A 12274-nucleotide genomic window follows, 5' to 3' on the forward strand; every position below is an offset into this window, starting at 1 on the left:
CTAGTGCCCATGAAATTGGCCTTCGAGTTCAGCTTTCCGTTTTCATATGGAAATATGGAGGGAAGAACGTCAAGTTTTTTCTTGGGCTAGCCGCTGAGGTTGGGAGGGTTGTCGCAATTTGAGGCTTTGTTCCCAGTGGAAGGGTGTATTCTGTTGTCTACCCACAAGCACGTTTAGAATATCTCGTATACTTGATATCACTTCCTATTTTATAAAATACTTTAAAGTCAGTTACTGAAGTAACGGAAGTAATGGCAAATTTTATGCCTTCCTGTCTTTCCTCATGCTACTTCAGTACATACCCAAAACACAAAGAATGTATTGCAGCATTATAACCAGTGGTGAATTATTTTATACTGAGGGCTTTTTGTTAGGAAGGAGCTTGATTCAGAGTGACAATTATTGAGCACGGGGTGCACGTTCCGTTAACTCACACTTGCAAATAATCCCATTGGCCAAGTCCTCACCAAGCTTTGCCTGGCATGTGAAGTCATTAGATGAATTTTGAAAATAACTTGGTCTCTTCTGAGAGGCTCTGTGCGATCCAAGCCTGTGGACTGGCGCCTGGGAACTCCGATGGCCATTTTGAAATGTTACCATAGTGATAATTCTTCTGGAATCTCAAGCCATTAAAAGTGCTGTGGCTGACTCTGGGCTGTGTGCTGTACAAATAGATGTCATGGGTTGTGTGAGTCCTTTTCTCAACACTGTGGTCTGTGCCAGCTGCAGCAACCTGCTGGTTGACCCAGAATCCTTACTAGGGGCTCAATGGTTCGCTGCCCTTCTTGACGGAAGCCATCTATCCACGTAATCATTAACCTGCTAGAATGAATGGCATTTAAGAAATGGTTCGATTTCTCCCTCCTTCGAGTTCAGTTGATTTGCCCCTTGCTTCCTTTTGGTGGGTCTTTCAGAAGTTGGGTTGTGACCAGAGAGGGATCCCTGTTGATACTGCTCCCATGGATGGGCTTGCTTGCCTGTGTCCCGTGCTGCTTCTCCTGTGGCTGGGACTTCCCCTGTGGCATGGGCTCTCACCCCCCACCCCATGCCCCTACCAGGTCGTGGCGCCTCTTCGCAGAGGCTCGTGACTTGGCACCAGCCGTGTCCTGTTTCCTGGAATGTACCGTGGGCACCTCTGTGCACAGAGCACCCTTTCAGCTTTGCCCTGCCCGCTTCTCTCCTGAACCCCAGGGTAATAATTAAGAGAGTCTATATTAGTCCCTTCTCTAGGTAGGGGAATATAGGTTGGAGAATTCATAAATAGCGATTTGCTGATGGTCTGGGACATGAGGCAAGCCGCTGGAGAGTGTGGTTGGCAGCGACGGCTGACAGCATGTTTACACACAGCCGTGCTGCTGATTCTCCGTGTCGAGTGGAGTTCCTGGCCCTGGTAGAGGAGGTGGTGGGCCACCTTCACTCTGCCAGGTGGGGGGTGCTAGGCCTGCTCTGTGTGTTCCACCGGCACGGTCCTTGCCTGCGGCTCTCAGGTGCAGCCCCCGTGGGCTGGCTGCTGTCCTCTGCGGGGCTGGGGACCTGCGGAAGAGGGCCCTCAGCTGCTGTCCTGGCAGAGACTGCTGTGTCCATAAACTACACAGCAGCGTGGCGTGAATTTTATCAGGGCTGCGTAGGAGGTGTCACGAGAGCCTGGGAGGGGGCTGGTTGGCGTGGAGGGGTCAGGGCCTCAATAGATGGCAGAGGAGTTTGCTAAGTACTAGAGCTTGAGGGGCGAGGCGAATACAGGAGTATAGGAATAAATCGGAGCGTCAGGTTGCCTCAAAGAAGGAGGGCAGGGAGGCTGGGCTGCTTGGTCGAGCTGTGTGTGAGGCGCCTGGGCTGACTTTACAGGTGGGGGCCGAGGAGCAGGAGAATGCTGAGTGCAGGTTTGTAGTCAATGCAGTTTCTCTGACAGTCATTGGGGGAGGGAGGGAGAGAAGCTGGTGGGCTTGGTGGGTGGTGAGGGTGCCCCAGAGACCTTTTGGAGAAAGGTTTTAGCAGGACCTAGTGAAGGACGAGGGAGCTGGGTCAGCAGGAGAAAAGCAAAGAGCCTGAGAGACCAGCTGGAGAAACTGCGTGATCACTGGTGCCACTGAGGTGCCACTAGGACAGAGGAAAACAGATTTGCAGGGCGCGAAGGACGGAGGGAGAGTGTTTAGTTTCAGCCTGTTACGTTTGGGATGCTTGTGGTGTGAGCAGGTGGACAGTCCAGGAGGTTTCTGGAAACACCAGTGTGTCTGGAGGGAGAGAGAGCCGTGGATGCTGTTCTGAGAGTCATCCCAGGACTTGGGAAGGGTGTACAGAGTGGGAAGAAGAGAGTCCTGGGGCCACTTTTCAAGATAGATCTTCATCTTTTAGACAGTTTGTTTAAGAAAGAACAGCTGATACACAGAAGGCTAGACATACTCAGGCGCCTGGCACATTCCCTGCAGGGGATCTCAGTGACCCCTGTTTCTGCGGCTGGACCGCCCCACTGGCCTGGGGACTGGATCTAGGGGCAGCTCTGAGATTGCAGGGGAGGAGGCCATTCTGCAGGGCCCCGGTTCTTCCTGTCAGGTTTCAAATGGAAGGACAGAGGAACCATCGAGAAAGCTTAGCTTAAGCTCCGTATGGAGCTTAAGGAGGTCAGGAAGGGAGCTGCGTCCAAGGCCACCCACCCTTTGGGGGAGCTGGGCCTCCCCTTGCTGTGGCCTTTCCCCCGGCACTGCCACTTGAGAGGAATCCTCAGGACAAGCAGTGTGAGTCTGTCTGATAAAGGTGAGAAGAGATGGGACCCCCTGCTCTACTACCCCCAGTAAGATCTGGGGGTGACACAGGGCTGCCCATGAGCCACTTCTGGTTCCGAAATCACCAGGAGAGGAACCCCAGACAGTGACCGCCAAGGAGTCTTTGGGAGGCAGGGCCTGAGGGTTTGTCTGGTCTGCCTGTGGTCTCCTCTTCCTTTCTCCTTCTCGCAAGCCTGCTGTCCAGGTAATTCAGTGCATTTGATCTGCTGTCAGGCAGGAGCATGAGGGGCTGATATTACACACCCTGCATGTCCTTTGCAAACACGACTAGTTTCCTGAGCAGCAGGTAACACTAGCCTGCCCCGTGGGACCCTCGGATGCCGCCGAGCATGTAGCCGTCCTGAGATGGAAGTGTATGTTTCCATCTGAGGTTTCTGCTGTACTGTCATTTCTTTGGATTTTGTATTTTCCATAAGGGTATCACTTAATGTGAAGATGACTTGGGCTTCGTGGCCGGCCATAATCACAGGTATTTTCCTTTAGCTATTTTTCTTAGTCCTGTTAACAACCTACAGTCATAGAATGTGACACTTTTTATTCAGCACACCCCCCCTTTTTTTTAATGTTTAAAATACTTGGCCACAAATGCATCCTTTTTTATTTCAAAGTAGGTCCACCTCAATCAAGTCTCAATATTTCTCATCATGTTTTTTTCCTTGAAGTGGAAGCACAAGGGGAGAAAGTCACATGTTTCTGTCCTCTGGCTCACCTAGTACTGCCCAGAATGCCTTATGGAGTTTGCATCCAAGGAGGCTTTGTAAAGGTGGCATTAACTTTGCAGTAAAGTAACTGACCCCAGACCTGTGTCACTTCAGGTTCGGTCAAGTGCTAACCGAGCAACTTAAAACTTAAACAGAGGTGTGAGCTTGATAAATCAGTGTGTGTTTTGGACTAATTGGTGACCAGCATTCTGAACATTAACTGCCCTTGCGTGCCAGGAGGCTGATTGTGTGTAACCTTTGAATACCTCCCTGAGTTTGGACGAGAGCTAAACTCCTATGGTGCATTTATTTTAAAGGACTTTGGTGGGTGGCGGGTGGGAGCGTGGGGAGGCATGGATCCCTTTCTTCTAAGGGCAAGTTTTGCATTGTTTAGTTTTTATGGTGGTGGTTCTGAATTTGGCATTTCCTGTCCATACCAAGACAAATTTGTAAGTTAAACTTAAAAAAACAAACTGTATAACCTAAATGTGAAAAGCAGTCCTGAGAAAGGACTTTACACTCTACATGCAACCTCTGCATTTAAAAGCGTGTATCTGTAGCACCCTTCCGTCTTCCCGTCTCAGCTTCCTGGTGACTGTGCAGTGCGGGCACGTCCCTGTGGCAGTGCCGACCGGGTCGTGACTCTGTTCCCTGTGGGTGCCAAGGTTGGGGTGGGTGGGGGGCTCTCCTTCCAGGGGCTCCTGCTGCAGCCACTCCCCAGTCCTTCCAGTTCAGGGAGGGCTCTTTGACCTCATGGGAAATGTGTGGTACGGAAACAGACAATGTAGTTTGATTTCCAAGGAAAAACCCACCCGTTTCAACTGGTTAATGCAAAAAAAAAAAAAAAAAAGCATTTTTCATCTTACTCAATGAAAAAGTCTGAGAATGGATCAGGGTTCAGGAGAACCCCTGGGCACCTCCCTTCCCCCTTCACCCGCCGACTGACCTGCCTGTACACTGGCTTCACCCTTAGGATACATGTGGTAGGGAGAGGGCTGTCTGCACCTTCATCCTGCGTCCACCCAGCTTTGGGGTTGGGGCCCACGTGTCTGTTCTAAGGGCACAGACTCATCTCCTTATGTCTCTGCTGGCTGAGCTAGGCCCCCGGCCCTGCCCTCCCACCAGTGTGTTCCAGAGAAGTGATGCTTCGATGGGCCAGCCCAGGCCGCATGGTCCCCGAACCTCATGGAGGAGGAAGAGGACAAGGTGATCCCCCGGGGGAAAGTGTGGATGCTCTGATCAGAAGAACGGAGGTCAAGAAACAACACCCACCCGCTGGAGACGGGCTGCACGGGGCCGACAGAAGTGTATTTCAGCGTGTGAACAGGTTGGAGATACTTCAAAGGCAAACAGGACTTTGGTTTCTTTCTCTCCGTGAGTTGAGAGAGGGAGATACTCTTTCTTCAGAGATACTCACTGTGGAGCAGAGACAGCCTCTGGCTTCTGCCTCTCCTCCCCGCTCCACCCAGATCTCTCTGCCCCGAGGAGGGCCTGGTGCCACTGCTGTGTTCTCAGAGTTGCATTGAACAGGCACATCAAATTAAAACCTTTCGGGCTTGCTCACCAACGTGGTTTCCTGTACAGTACTCCCCTGAGGGGGGATTGCAAGTAGTTATCCATCCGTTTCATTGATCTATTGTTTTTATTAAAAAGAAAAAAAAACCCAACCATCAGAGGAAGTGCAGCCAGCTGTCTCAAGAGGGGAGATGATGGGAGATGATATTTTGATTACATTAATCCATATCCTGTTAGTTCCCTTGGCTTCTGTCGCTGCCACTGGTGAAGTCACTAATGTGAACTAATTACATTTGCTCTGAAAAGCCAAAATTTTTAATGCGTCTCAGCAAGAAAGGTTAATATTATCAATTTAACAGCGTGAATGAAACATGGTGTGTATTGAACTCGAACTGTCCTAGAAGCTTGGATAATAAAAACCCAGTGGCTGCTTTTGTAGCCCACTGGATAAACAGCTGCTGCTGAAAGATGCTTCATCCCTTCTTCTCTTTAGTCTGATGTGGGCAGGCACTTCTGGATGCTCTCTGTTGACCGGGCGGTCTGGTGTGTGACATAGCAGACCACGTGATGAAAGGTGCTTCCTTCCCTTTTATGTCTTCCTGACTGTTGGGGTGTTTTCAGAGAGAAACACAGATCGCCTCACCTCCCAGTGCTAACAGCCTTCCCGTTTTAAAAGCCTCTGAATTATCAAGACTTAGAGCACTTCACGTGTCGGTCGTTTCTCCGGAACCAGCCAGCCCCTAGAGGCAGCATTCTAGAGAGCCGGGTGTTCTGGAGGGGCGCTCCCCTCCAGGGGTGTCTGTGGTCCAGCCTCTTGTGCCCACCCATGGTCCCTGCGGTGCCCACCTTGGTGACGGGCAGTGAGGATGCATGCAGCCTGCTTGGTGCTCTCGGCTTCTTGGAATTGGCGGGCGCCTTGCTCTGCTGGCAGCGTGTCGAAGGTTCTGACTGGTGCCGCTTTGCTGACCACTGGGTTCCTCGGCGTCCTTCCGTGTTCAGAGTAGGAGCTCAGTGAGGATTTGCTCTGCGGGGAACATGCCTGTCTCTCTGTGGCCCCAGAGGAGTGGTGGAGTGGCCTGATGGGAGCTGAAACCTGCTAGGAGCCGAGGAGGAGATTTCTCAGATAAATTCCAAAAGGTCCTTGGCTAAGGTTTTCAATTGGAATTTTTCTCCAGTCATTTTTAAAAGAAGAAAAAAAAGATTTTGCCTGCTTGCTTCCTGCCCCTCCTCAGCGGGATCCTAGGATGAAGAGAGGCAGGTTTTAGAAGCACGTTTTTCCTGTCACCTGTGTGTCCGCAGTCTGAGCCTGTCGGGTGGAGTCAGACGGGGCGGGGGCGGTTCTGCAGCCTCCTCTGACCTCCTCTCCGGCTCCGGGACGGCCTGGAGCCTTGCGTGTCTGTGCTGCTTGCGTGGCGCTGACAGGCCGCCCAGGCCACCGCTGTCTGTCTCCTGGGCCTGACCCCCCTCCCCCAGGTGCGCTGATGATGCCTGTGACCCCGGCTCCCCTGACCGCCCTCGTCACTCAGGGGTGTTGGGGTGCCTGCTTACGTGCTTGTGTCTGGACTGAAAGCCCGTGACAGGCGCTCGCTGCACTTCTAAGCTTGGTCCGGGAGCCCAGTGACAGCAAACGACGGCAGAGGCGGCAGCTACCCTCTCCCCGAGTGAGACCCGGCTCATTCCTCAGTGTGCTCCGGTCGTCAGGCCGGGGGAGAGGCCGCTGATGCAGTGCTTTCATGGGACCGCTGGGCTGGCCCGGCCCATTCATCTTAGGCTTGCACGAGCTGCCGGTGCCCCAGGACCTGGTCTCAGATGCTGTCTGTCCATGCCAACGTCCTGCTGGTGGCGGCTGCTGGATCCTGGGCCTGGCACAGGGCTCAGGCCTGATAAATATCAGAGAGGCTGTTGATCATTGTGTGCGGTCATTTCCTTTACATTCCAGATACTGTGTTTGAGCTAGAAAATCACCCCACAGAACCTTGGTCCTGACGTGTGCATTATTAGGCCATAATGTCCTTTCTGAGGCCAAGTAGCAGTCCACCCCCAGCCCCTCCTCCTATCCGGGATGTAGGTGGATGAATCTCAGTTTCATCTTCAGCTGAATTTCTCCATTAAGATTCTAAAAGACTGAAATGACTGGCAGTTCAGACTTGCACTTGAATACCTAATGATGTCCAACACTCTCTTGAATCCCACCTTATGGGATTTGCCCAGCGTACTCACTTGATCCTCCTACCAGCCGTTCAGGTGGGCGTAATTAACTCCGGTTTACATTCTGGGAGACTGAATGTTGTCGCGTGTCCTTGCCCAGACTTCTTAAGTGGTTGAACGTGAACCCTCACACCCTTCCAGTGCCAGGATGTGTACTCTTACATCCTGAAACACAAACAAAGCAAAACTAAAGAAGAACCAGGTCTAGATGACCTTTCATCCTACTCAAAATTCTAAGTTTACATTGCTTTACAAAAGTTAGTTTTAGCTTTGAGCGTGGGAATGACACGCTCATTGCTTTTATGCCAAAGGTGTGCCATCTGAGGGCTGTCCTCTGCGCTTTAGACAGAACTGACCTTGATTACTGCTTGACTCAGGAGCTATGCAGAGCATCCAGGGAATGGTGATGGCTGATCGTGGCTGCTCCTGGCTTTGTGCAGCTGAGGCTCGCGTGCGCGTTATCTGGGTGACCTGGTGAAGGCCCAGCGTGGGAGAGTCTGCAGCTCTCCTTTTTGTCAACAGCCAGCCCCCTTAGTGAATCCTACGCATACATGTTATTTTTCCATCATGTTCCTCAAAATGGCACTTTGGGACTTGCTCAGAGTCCAATATAACTGTGGATATGCATCATAAACAAAATTATAAATTGATAAGACATTATGCCTTTTGATACTAAATGGCATTTGCTTGGTGCTTCATCAAACCCTCTCTTAAACATTTGTCTCTTGAACCTATATTACCTATATGAGATCATTATGAAAATGCAAAATAGTTTGTAAAAAGGTACCTTTGCTTAGAGAAAATTCTGACTTCTCGACTGGAAATGATCTGAAGGAGAGGACGGGGTTCCTGTGACGGCACCCAGCATTTATCCGGTCCCCTCTGCTCTGCGTTTATGATGGGCAAGGTTCAACCTCATCCCCTTTAAGAACTCAAGCCCAGAGAACGTACTTACACAGTGTCACATTCTACTTGAAATATTTTGGCATCATTATGTACTTCAGAAAGTAAAAGCCTTATGACTCAATGTCCTATTCAGTTTTGGTTAGTTATCTTGATGCTTGAACATGTGTTCATGTTCCTGGTATTCCTGGGCTTGTGATGTAGCCTTTGACGTAACCTACATACCTGGTGCAGGTGATGAGTTCACCATGGGATGCCTGTGGTTTTTTTGGAACTCTTCTTTCCAGTTTTTCTTTTAGAGCATGTCAGGGCTGTGGTCAGGAAGATAATAAATGAGGCCAAGAGTAAATGAAGGCTAAAAAAGCATTGAACAGCTCAGGTATCTGAAGCTTTTGAGAAGGGAAAAAAAGAAAAAAACAATAAAAAAGGAACCCAAACAAAGCAAAATATAGTCTTGAAGCAGAAACCATCAAAACCTGGGGTTCAGCACTCACTGTAGCCTTGGTGCCAAGTCACGCTAAGAGCCGCAAAGGCCTCTGTGGTTGGGTACGTGTGGCAGGAGAAATCAGTGTGTCTCAGAGAAGGGAGGGTTCTCTTTTTGAGGAGAAAAGGACAACAGAGGGAAATGTTTTATTTTGAGATGTTTTATTTACAGTGAATATGTGGCTTGTGCTCTGTAGGGCAGAGCTTGGTTGGTAGTGTTTGGAAGGCAGGGTAGGGGAGGATACTAAAATATCTGTGCCACGGAGCTTCCATTAGGACTACATATGTGAAAACATTCTAGAATTCACACCGTTTAGACAAATGGTTGATTTCGGAATTTCTCCTTCCTGCTCCTTGGCACCCTCAAATGCCTCTCCTCCTTTCCCTGTTAGGAATCTGAACTGGCTCTTTAAAGAGATGGAGTGAAACTTAATTACCTAGGGAAACCTCCAGTTTATATAACACAGGAATAGTCTTTCTGGTTGGCACATCTCAGAATATCTACAGCCCAAAAAACCTCCTTGCTGGGTAGAAGTAATCAAAGGATGGTATTTAATATTGCTTCAACTTTTGTTTTTAAAAATCCTTTATGCTGTGTAGTTCCCAGTCTGACCTCACATTTCTAGACTCCATATTTTAGAATAACCTTCTTGGGTAAGTAATTAGCAGAAACTATGGTGGTGACCTGCATGTTCTTTCCATTAAGCTGCCTCCGTGGTAGGACTTCTGCCAGGGCTTTAGTGAGGTTTCCCTGAGCCTTGGGAGTACCCAGGAATCTACACTCTAAAAGCAAAAACCCTTGGCATTTCTGCGTATGTTGCTGTTGTTCAGTCACTAAGTCGTGTCGGAATCTTTGTGACCCCGTGGACTGTAGCAGGCCAGGCTCCTCTGTCCTCTGCTGTCTCCTGGAGTTTGCTCAAACTCATGTCCATCTGGCCAGTGATGCTGTCTAACCATCTCGTCGTCTGTCGCCCCATTCTCCCTCTGTCTTCAATCTCTCCCATCATCAGAGTCTTTCCCAGTGAGTCGTCTCTGTGCATCAGGGGGCCAAAGTATTGGAGCTTCAGCTTCAGCGGTGGTCCTTACAATGAATATTCAGAGTTGATTTCTGTTTGTATGACTTCCTAAAACTTTTAGACGCCATATAGGGGAGTGACTTTCTTCCAGGGTTTGGTAAAAGAGAAAAAGACATCTTCCCGACCCAGGGATCGAACCCACGTCTCTTGTGTCTCTTGCATTGGCAGACGGATTCTTTACCACTAGTGCCACATGGGAGGCCCAATATCACTTATATGTGAAATCGAGAAAAATGCAACAAACTAGTGACTGTAACAGAAAGAAGCAAACTCATGGATGTAGAGACACACCAGCAGTCACCAGTGGGAGAGGAGGATCAATATAGGGACTGGTGGGTAGGAGGTACAAAATACCGGGCATAAGATAGGCCACAAGGATGTATTATATTATTATCCAACACAGGTGGAATATAGCCAATATTTTGTAATAATTATAAATGGAAAGTAACCTTTAAATGGTATGAAAATTTAAAAAATTATTAAATGATTCTACAGAATAATTAGATTTAAGCTTTTGGGAATAAATGTGATTGCAGAGGTGAAAATCAATCAATCATTCTGTTTTGCCAGCAGAAAAAGAAGACTTCCTCCCTAGATGACATTTGCCATCTAGTCTTTCTGCCTGGCTTGCTCACTTCCTTCTTCAGCAACAGGGGGTCTGCATTGCCCTTTGTCAAGTACCCAGAGGGCCATGTAGGAAAATAGCAGACTCTGAGCAAAAGCATCACCTCATGGAGAAGAAGCGGCCGAGTCCTTTCCAGGCCGCCGGAGGGAGGGTTCTTTAGGCGTGCCATCATCCTGTGCTGGAGGCCAGGCACGCTCGTGTGCCCACTGGGTGACGCCAGTCCATTGCTGCGGCCTAGTCCTGCCCTGCCCCCGTGACTGTAGAGTCATTCTTGGTCTAGATGAACTCTCCAAGTTGTTGGGTTTTCCCAGGAGATAAACTGTGAAAGCTCATCATAAAGAAATAAAATCAGGTCTTGATCTAAAGCTTTCAGCAAGTAGGTTTAAAGGCATAGCCCTGTCGTTCTCTTCCTCAGGTCAGTTCAGTTCAGTCGCTCAGTCGTGTCTGACTCTCTGCCACCCTGTGGACTGTAGCATGCCAGGCTTCCCTGTCCATCACCGACTCCCAGAGCTTGGTCAAACTCATGTCCATCGAGTTCTCTTCCTACAGGTGGATTTTTGTGTGGTTAGTAACACAGTTGTGTACATTTATTTATCTAAATTTCTGTGATCTGTTCCTTTTCGTATGGATACATATATACACACTTGTGTTAATGACAGACTTCCAGCATTTTTGCCAAGTTTGAGATGCCTAGTGTACAGTAGTCTCTGAGCAGTCAAGCGACAGGGGCAGATGGTGAGCTGGTGTGTGGTGGGGAATTCAGGGCTTTAAGAACCAGTCTGTCCGCGGAAAGCTAAGGCTATAAGCAGTCTGCCAGGGCTGGGTCCTGAAATGGTTCACCCTCCTCTCGTCTGGGGAGGAAACAGCCTCTTCAGTGATTGGTCTTCTTCCTGAGAGAGTGTCCAGCAGTCCTGCATGCGTATCCTGTGAAATACCAGTTTCAAATTAGCCCAGACCTGGGGTGTGGACAACATGGAGCCAAGTCTAAAACAGATCAGTTTGTGGACAAACGAGGAATTCAGCAGCATTTGAGAAGAAAGCCAGCAGAACTGATGCGGCTCTTGGTCCCTGGTAAAGCAGGCCGCAGCAGCAGGTAGCGTGTTCTGGCTGAGAGGTGAGATGCTCGAGGGGATGTGTGCGCTCGCTCGTGGGGCATCTGTGTGCTGTGACGCTGTGGAAGTGGCGTAAACATTTCTGAAGGGGTTAAAGATAATTTTGTAGCATTAACTCTAGCCTAACGTGACTTGATCTGAACCAGTCCTAGCCAGAACTCCTGTGATTTAAGATTAGCGTAAGGTTTTCTGAGGTTCAAAGTTTCAATGTAGTTTTCTTCTTTTTTCTAAAAAAACAGTTCTGATCATTTGGTATTGTTTTAAAATAATATTATTTTCACTTGTTATAAAAATTAAGTTCACCTGTATAATAATTGCCCTCATAACGAATCCCTTAAGGAAACATGTGTTAATTATGATTTCATGGTAAATAGGTTATTTTTAGATTTTTAAAATTGCCCCTTCTTCCAGTAACTAGCACTTCTGTGTCTGCCTTTTGAAAAGAACGTACAGATTAGGTGGATGTAGACATAAGGGAGGTAAGCTGGAAATGCATTTCTGTTTTTGTAGTTTGCTGCTGTTAAGATTTAAAACGTTAACACAGCAGTGTTTCCATGACGCAGATATATCATCAAGTTCTTACAGCGTAGCTTGAGGTGACTAGGATTCTCGTGTCATTTGGAGGAGGGCAGGCCAGTGACTCATTCATCTCTTCTTTCATTGATTCATTCATTATGTAAACACATGCTCACTGGGCACCAGGAGTCACTCACATACATGGGTGCCCGCCCACATGGACTGACTATTGGGAGATGCATTAATCACACCAACCACAAACAGATACACTGTTATTGTTCAGTCGCTTAACTGTATCTGACTCTTTGCGAGACCGTGGACTGCAGCACGCCAGGCTTCCCTGTCCTTCACCATC

The 12274-nt window shown here is 48.8% G+C and overlaps 1 protein-coding gene and 1 long non-coding RNA gene across 3 annotated transcripts in view; one reads left to right on the forward strand and one right to left on the reverse strand.

The window, feature by feature from the left end:
• IGF1R (insulin like growth factor 1 receptor) overlaps positions 1-12274 on the forward strand; it is a 305476-nt gene that overhangs the window by 73752 nt on the left and 219450 nt on the right. The gene's annotated exons all lie outside the window — the stretch shown is intronic.
• On the reverse strand, positions 6737-7696 carry LOC138984387 (uncharacterized). 2 transcript variants are annotated; one of them, XR_011461647.1, is made up of 3 exons: positions 7561-7696; positions 7217-7369; positions 6737-6876 (listed from the first exon to the last, which is right to left on the reverse strand). It is a non-coding gene; the product is annotated as an uncharacterized lncRNA (long non-coding RNA). The 2 variants fall into 2 exon arrangements; XR_011461648.1 differs by having other exon boundaries at positions 6815-6949.

The sequence above is a fragment of the Bos mutus genome, chromosome 21 (assembly GCF_027580195.1).
Source record: "Bos mutus isolate GX-2022 chromosome 21, NWIPB_WYAK_1.1, whole genome shotgun sequence".
NCBI lineage: Eukaryota > Metazoa > Chordata > Mammalia > Artiodactyla > Bovidae > Bos > Bos mutus.